This window comes from Glandiceps talaboti, chromosome 16 (genome assembly GCF_964340395.1).
Source record: "Glandiceps talaboti chromosome 16, keGlaTala1.1, whole genome shotgun sequence".
Classification (NCBI taxonomy): domain Eukaryota; kingdom Metazoa; phylum Hemichordata; class Enteropneusta; family Spengelidae; genus Glandiceps; species Glandiceps talaboti.
Window position 1 is genome coordinate 20348264 of NC_135564.1, and position 7343 is coordinate 20355606.

General features: G+C 34.5%; 1 non-coding gene across 1 annotated transcript; it reads right to left on the reverse strand.

Moving 5' to 3' along the window:
* Window positions 1-6064: 6064 nt before the first annotated feature.
* LOC144447879 (U1 spliceosomal RNA) lies at window positions 6065-6233 on the reverse strand. The gene has a single exon (XR_013482061.1). It is a non-coding gene; the product is annotated as a U1 spliceosomal RNA (small nuclear RNA).
* Window positions 6234-7343: the final 1110 nt, after the last annotated feature.

The window sequence follows — 7343 nt, forward strand, 5'->3', positions numbered from 1 at the left end:
TTCAGATAAAGAAACTAGTTGGTGAAATATGCAAATTCCTCTCATTAATTCTACATTGTCAGAGTCAATATATTAAATGCAATGATGATGTATAATACCATGTACATTGATTTAACCTACACAATTCAGACACCGCCGGCACATACATACATACATACATACATACATACATACATACATACATACATACATACATACATACATACATACATACACACACACATATACCCTCACATACAATAGCGTTATCTTTCCATTTTATCTTGATATCAATCATTTCTGTTTTAACTTTGACTTGTCTGTTTACTTTATAATTCATGTGAAATATCCAAACCATGTGACTTACACAACTTACTGATAATCTATACAGTTGTCAGTGTGTTTTACTCTCTGATACCAAGACGGTTTAAAATTTCAGAAAAAAAGATATAATGAACAAACCACTTTTAGTAAACTTCTCGATTGCCATGCCAGGACTCAAACTGGCCAATCAAATGATGTTTGTCAACAAAAGAAATAAATACAGTATATGTATACAAGTCTATTTTTAGGATTCCTGTGTCTATCGAGAATGAGGAACGTGAGTGTACTCTTCGTAATATTGTCATCAGAACTGAGAAATGATCATTTCGATTTGTGTTTATATGTATAGATTTTAATCAGCTTAATTTTGTATTCTAGATAATTTGATAAAAATAATGTAAGCGTAAACTACAGATGATCAACTGAAGGGCCCTAATCGGATAGGCTTAAACTTGAAGGCGAGACAATACAGTTGTTTGGCAGAGTTATAGAAAAAGAGATGGTTCTGAACAAAGAATGGTGTTCACTGATACAACAGCAATTGTGTGGGAACCTTGAGTTTGAAAAATCATCCTTTAATTGGAAAAAACAAATAGCAAGTCATCAGCCGGTTAGACTGATGGGTCATTGTGCATAAGAGTGCAATTAGTAATTAATTCTAAATCCATTCGACATGGTTGTCACGGTGATCGATGGTTATTTGTTCCGTGTGTCTAATGAGGGAATAATAAACATGTTATGTCTGAAATGAACATAATGGCGGTAAGTACAGAAATGCACAGATGGAGTGACGTCTTTTGACTTCTACTACAACTTGTATTACTATTGATTCGAGCTTTTTGAGAGATTTCTCACAGCTAAATATTATTTCATTTGACCCATGACTTGGGTTATTGGTACATACAAATACAAATTTATCAGTTTATATGTCTGGTCACACTTAACGTCTACGTACATTAATTTTTCTGAAATGAAATTAAAAATAATACAATTTCAGAAATGAAAGTAGCAAAAATATTGATTCACATACGCTAAAGTTTGCGGTCACTGAAAGCGATTTGGTGTGTTGAGGAGGATCACAGAAATCGTTTTGGTGTGTTCGGGAGGGGATGAGGGGGGGGGACAGACTGAAAAGATAAGAACATGAATACTAGAATAATACCTCTAACTGAACATGAATACTAGAATAATACCTCTAACTGAACATGAATACTAGAATAATACCTCTAACTGAACATGAATACTAGAATAATACCTCTAACTGAACATGAATACTAGAATAATACCTCTAACTGAACATGAATACTAGAATAATACCTCTAACTGAACATGAATACTAGAATAATACCTCTAACTGAACATGAATACTAGAATAATACCTCTAACTGAACATGAATACTAGAATAATACCTCTAACTGAACATGAATACTAGAATAATACCTCTAACTGAACATGAATACTAGAATAATACCTCTAACTGAACATGAATACTAGAATAATACCTCTAACTGAACATGAATACTAGAATAATACCTCTAACTGAACATGACTAAATTGAAATCTATTTCAAAATTTGAAAACATAGACGATAGAAATGATTTAACCATTATACTAATTTAGTTAAAACTGTGGATACACAGACCAATATAAATGATTTAACCATTATACTAATTTAGTTAAAACTGGGGATACACAGACCAATATTAATGACGATCAACATGACAGATCACAGCTTGTTCCAAATATAGACATAACTTATTTTAAGTCTGTCCTTGGCCTGGTATATGCTGTCAAGGACGCTAATGTATTGTTATGCAGGCTGACATCACAGAAGGTGAGAATATATGTCGTGTGTTACAAGTCATGACAGTAATTAGATATTTATGATAATTTTATCAACTTCTCTGACAATTAATGCATCATGACTTGTCTCAATTTCTGATTATCACGTATAAAGGTGAATGTTTCTGTTAACTATAGCGATCTTTGTCCATGTTCCACAGACCTTTGTCATGGTGTTGTTGTAATATTTGTGGAAGTGAAAGTCAAGGAGTGATATAATTTTATGTGAGTATAGGCACTATGTATTGAATTAATAAAGAAGCAAAACAAGAAAGTAACTTACATGGGGGGGGGGGGGGCGTGAGGGCTATATTGGTTTTGGATATATGCAATTTGGTTGATACAGGGTTACTATCCACCCTAGAATACTCAGTTCGTTTATTAAATAGGTAAATAGTGTTTGCTACAAGCTAGCAAGCTTACAGCATTCGCAAACCAATTTCCCACACGGTGATATCGATAGCGATGTATCCATTATATCCTCTGCCTACGCACTCACTCAGGTACAAGCGGATATACATAAATGTGTCTGTGCATAAACAATTTTAAAAAGTCCAACATGTAGTAGTACTCATGTTAAGAAAGGAATTTTAATATAGCTAAGCCCAGACACTGCTGCTACATGCCATTTTAGTAAAGCTAAGCCCAGACACTGCTGCTACATGCCATTTTAGTTTTAAAAAATATCACAACACAAAACATTGGATTATAAGAGTGTCAGTTGTTCCGCTTACGCCATCGTCGCATCGAATAACATTCCTTTCAACAGATTTGTCGAAATATTAACAATTTGAAGCTGTATCAAAGTGTGGCTAAAGTGAAGCTGGTTTAATATTTCGACAAATACACATGTGTTACGGGAGGAGGTGACGTTCCCTAAAATCATACCTTACAAATGGACGTCGGATGCCATGGGTGGTTGAGTAATTGGGTGGGTGGGTTGGTTGGTTGGTTGGTTGGTTGGTTGGTTGAGTAATTGGGTGGGTTGGTTGGTTGGTTGGTTGGTTGGTTGGTTGGTTAGGTGGGTGGACGGATAGACGATAATTTAGATACAAAGTAAGAATTTGTATATCACCAAAACCAAAAATGCTGTTTTTCAGAGGCACGTCACAATACGAAATAGAATACTAAGGAATATTTAAAAGCCACAAACTAAATAAGAAAGAAACAGCATTTAATTCGACTATAAACGACGTATTGTGTGTACAAATTGAAAGCTGTTGTTTGACTGTTCAAAATGATTTAAAAATATAAATATAAAACTGATGTTGATTCTAGTTGAATGTGTATATTTCCATGACAGCGTTACAGGGTACAGTGGGTAGTTGACTGTGTATATTTCCATGACAGCGTTACAGGGTACAGTAGGTAGTTAGTTGACTGTGTATATTTCCATGACAGCGTTACAGGGTACAGTGGGTAGTTAGTTGACTGTGTATATTTCCATGACAGCGTTACAGGGTACAGTGGGTAGTTAGTTGACTGTGTATATTTCCATGACAGCGTTACAGGGTACAGTGGGTAGTTAGTTGACTGTATATTGAGGAAATGTAACAGTATCAACCTAGTAAAGACTTGACTAGTCTAATGTCAAATCATCTCGTGTGTGTAATGTATGTCAGAATTCACGCGACTGTTGCACTTTTACCCGATATCTAAATTTAGGAAAGTTTATTTTTACACGGAAAAAACTCCGACCCCCTCATTTGATGAACCCTGGTTAATTAGCACTATGTCCACTCGTATTGTATCAGTGGCACCGAGATATCGATTTAGTATGCGCATTATGACTGTTTGTTCATCGCGGCCGAAAATATAAAAGCAGGAAACTGGTGTGCATCCTATTAGTATGTCATAATGCTATCTCCGATTTAAATTTTGGTTATGTAAGTTTACGCAAAAAGTGCAAAATTTTCTACATTGGACAAAAATGTCACCCCAAGGCATATACATGTATATGTAACGTGTACGTGTGAGGCAATGTTACAATTACATGTACGTAATAGTTTTTATATTTACTAGTTTGTTTTAGCACCAAACACTTGCTGTAAAAATACCAACCAAGAAATGTAGTTTCCTTATCGGATGCAATAAAAGATTCCATTCTATTCTAGAAACAGTCATATAGGATTACCCGATTATTGCCGAATATTGCCGAGTATTATCGAGTAAAACGAATTTAAAACATTTTCCATGTCGACACACGCATCAAAACGAAGAATGATTGGGTAATTTCATGACCTCTATTAACCTATATGGTGTGACCTCGTAAAAGGTGAGGGCGGTGTATCAATTTCATTGACTTGCAGGTAGGCATGCATTGTGTTAAATACAACAAAACAGTAACTTCACAGCAGGTTACATAGCGATAATGGTCTAACACATAACAGTTGTTATGTACACTGTCAAACAGTAAAATTCCAACTATGTATCGACACACTGTTGGTGATTGGTAATTGTTGATGGAATTTATTAGAATTTGGAGGCAAAATAAATCATATGATACATTAAGTATTCGAAAGATGTAATGATGTATCTCACATAAACGTTAAGACAGGTACAAATTATATGTAATATAAGTCACCTAGATTTACGAGGTGTAAGTATTAATATGGTAATTTATATTATCACTTCTCGACCTATTTGGCATTGTAATATTAAATATAGGGTGAAATTCAAGCTACATTACTTAATGCTGATAACCGTAAATATACCCTTTCATATAGGTATCAAAGTAAACAATATTAAATTATGTAGTTCAGTAGATTTTTCCACCGATTGAAAGTTTATCAGCTAACACCGAGTCCAATTTAAAGTACATTGAAGTGATGGTGTGAAACATACAGTTTTGGGGTTTCGGTATAAGATTACTTCACCATCACATCATTATCAGTTTAAAACATTTTTGAATCTCGGTTATGTAGTTATGGGCTTATATAATTGAAACTTTTCATGACCATTACAGTTCATTTAATGGAATTAATTTAGCATATTATTATTATTGTTATTGCCCATGAATGTTACAACTTACATTGTGTAATGAGAGGCGGGGTCAGTCAATGTAACTACACACCCCGTCTATTAAATATATTTAGAGTAAATTACAAAAAGTTTGTCAGCTATACAATTTGTATTCTTTATTCCATGCCTTTTTTCAAACTAATCACTTGTCCGCACTAGTTCTGACAGAACGATCCTCACGTAGCCATACATTGTGATTAGAATACATTTGACTACAAAATTCTTTGAATGAATTATTCATGTATTGTACTGGTTATTTCTACATACAGTCTGAAAGGTTCAACCTTATCACACTTGAATCACACTTTCTACTCATCAGTGAAAGGAATACCCGCATCTTTGGATCTTTCAGGCTAGGTTACAATGCAAATATCTTGTTTTTGTAGACTTTCGTCACATAATGATGCTTGATTGAACGACTGTTGGTGGCGCCATGATGACATCTCTAAAAAATGATTTGCGAACCAACTTGTTGAGTTACAACTGGACATTTATTTACAAAGTGGAATAACCCTCATCATTCTCCAGGATACATTAGATAATAATATCACGATCTACTATTAACACTTGTTAATAATAGAATTGAAACTTTTGACGACCAATAAGTCGAGCTAAAAAATAAATATTAAGAACTTGTTATTATAAAATGATATTCGCACTTGCTTGTGTTGTGACAGTATGAGAACTAATATCAACAATCAAAATTTCATAATATGAAGTCGAATATCATCATGCTCGAGATAGATAAACACATAATGTAAGTTTTATTTAAAAACATAAGAAGTTTTCTTTTTCTCATCGCACGAATCCGCTATAACATTCAGCTACTAAAACATACCCTTTACATCTATAACATGTATAAATCCGTAATTAGAAATCTATTTTTGTTTTAAAGATCAGGGGAAAGCGCGAACGCAGTACCCCACTATCATTAATTATGCACCCGGGTCACCCACATTTTGGGGTGATCGCAAGGGTCAACCTGCCCGGAGGTGCAATGGACAAGCCTCACCCTGGAGGAACCACCGTCAAGATCATGGTTAATCTTAGTGCCAAGTCACAGCATGACAAACTGACACTATCTCAGACAAAAAGGAATTATCTAAGGTTGCAGTAGGGGCCAAACAGACGGTTTGTTTTGGCAGCAAACTAAATTCCATTTTCTTATAAGAAATCTAACAAACACACTGTTGGGAAATAATATATTCCAACTGTAACGAAAGTAATTTTTTGGCTTATTTCTTTTCGAAAAATAAGAACATTTCGTCTTAAATGGCAGCAAAGTGTTTTCATTTGCATTATGGGTAACTTGTATGCGAATATCATCTCGGCAAAAGAGGGCGCACTATAGCACCTAAAAAAAAAGAAACGTATCGTGGCGAACAAGCGTTTCCTGTGAAGTTATTTAAACGCACAACTGCCCTATATAAAGAGGATTATGGCTAATCTATGCAAATGCGGGAAATTCAAACTGCTGTACAGAGCACTATCTTGTGGGTCTTGTTTTCAACAATTTTTCTGTGCTCCTAGAAACACACAGGTCATGTATCATGTACAAATTGTTTGTGAAATGTCGTAGGATGCTAACTTGATACACAAATTAGTTGAAAATCAATCTGTTAATTTCATAGAATGAAAAATAACTTTCAAAATGAGACAAATTCCCCTGCAAACAACTGTTTAGATTGTGTGTCACTCATGATTATTCAAATATGCGGCATTTACATATGAACAACCCAGATAGGGAATGTTTATATTTTTGGTGATGACTTGACAGTGAGTCATCACAATAATGAGAAAAGAATGAAAAGAATCCACCTCCAAACATACGGTCAGTCATATGCAAAATAGGGTCCCAGGCCCAGCCAGTCGTCCCTTTAAGTAGTGTATCGTTCGTCGCATTGAATTATAGCTACAACACACTTATTTCTTGCAAAAATTATGATAATATAGAATACAACATTTATTTTTTCTTCCCCATAACTTCACCAATCTTCTAATTTTCCAAAAATTCTTAAATTGCCTTCTTTCCTGACTTATTTTACCTTCCCTACAAACATCCAAAGAACATCTGAACTAATTAAGGTATATACTTGCAAGAAAGAAAATATATGGTTGGTGACTAACGACGTCCAAGTGAAATCCTAATTTATCTACATATGAGATGATTCGTTTT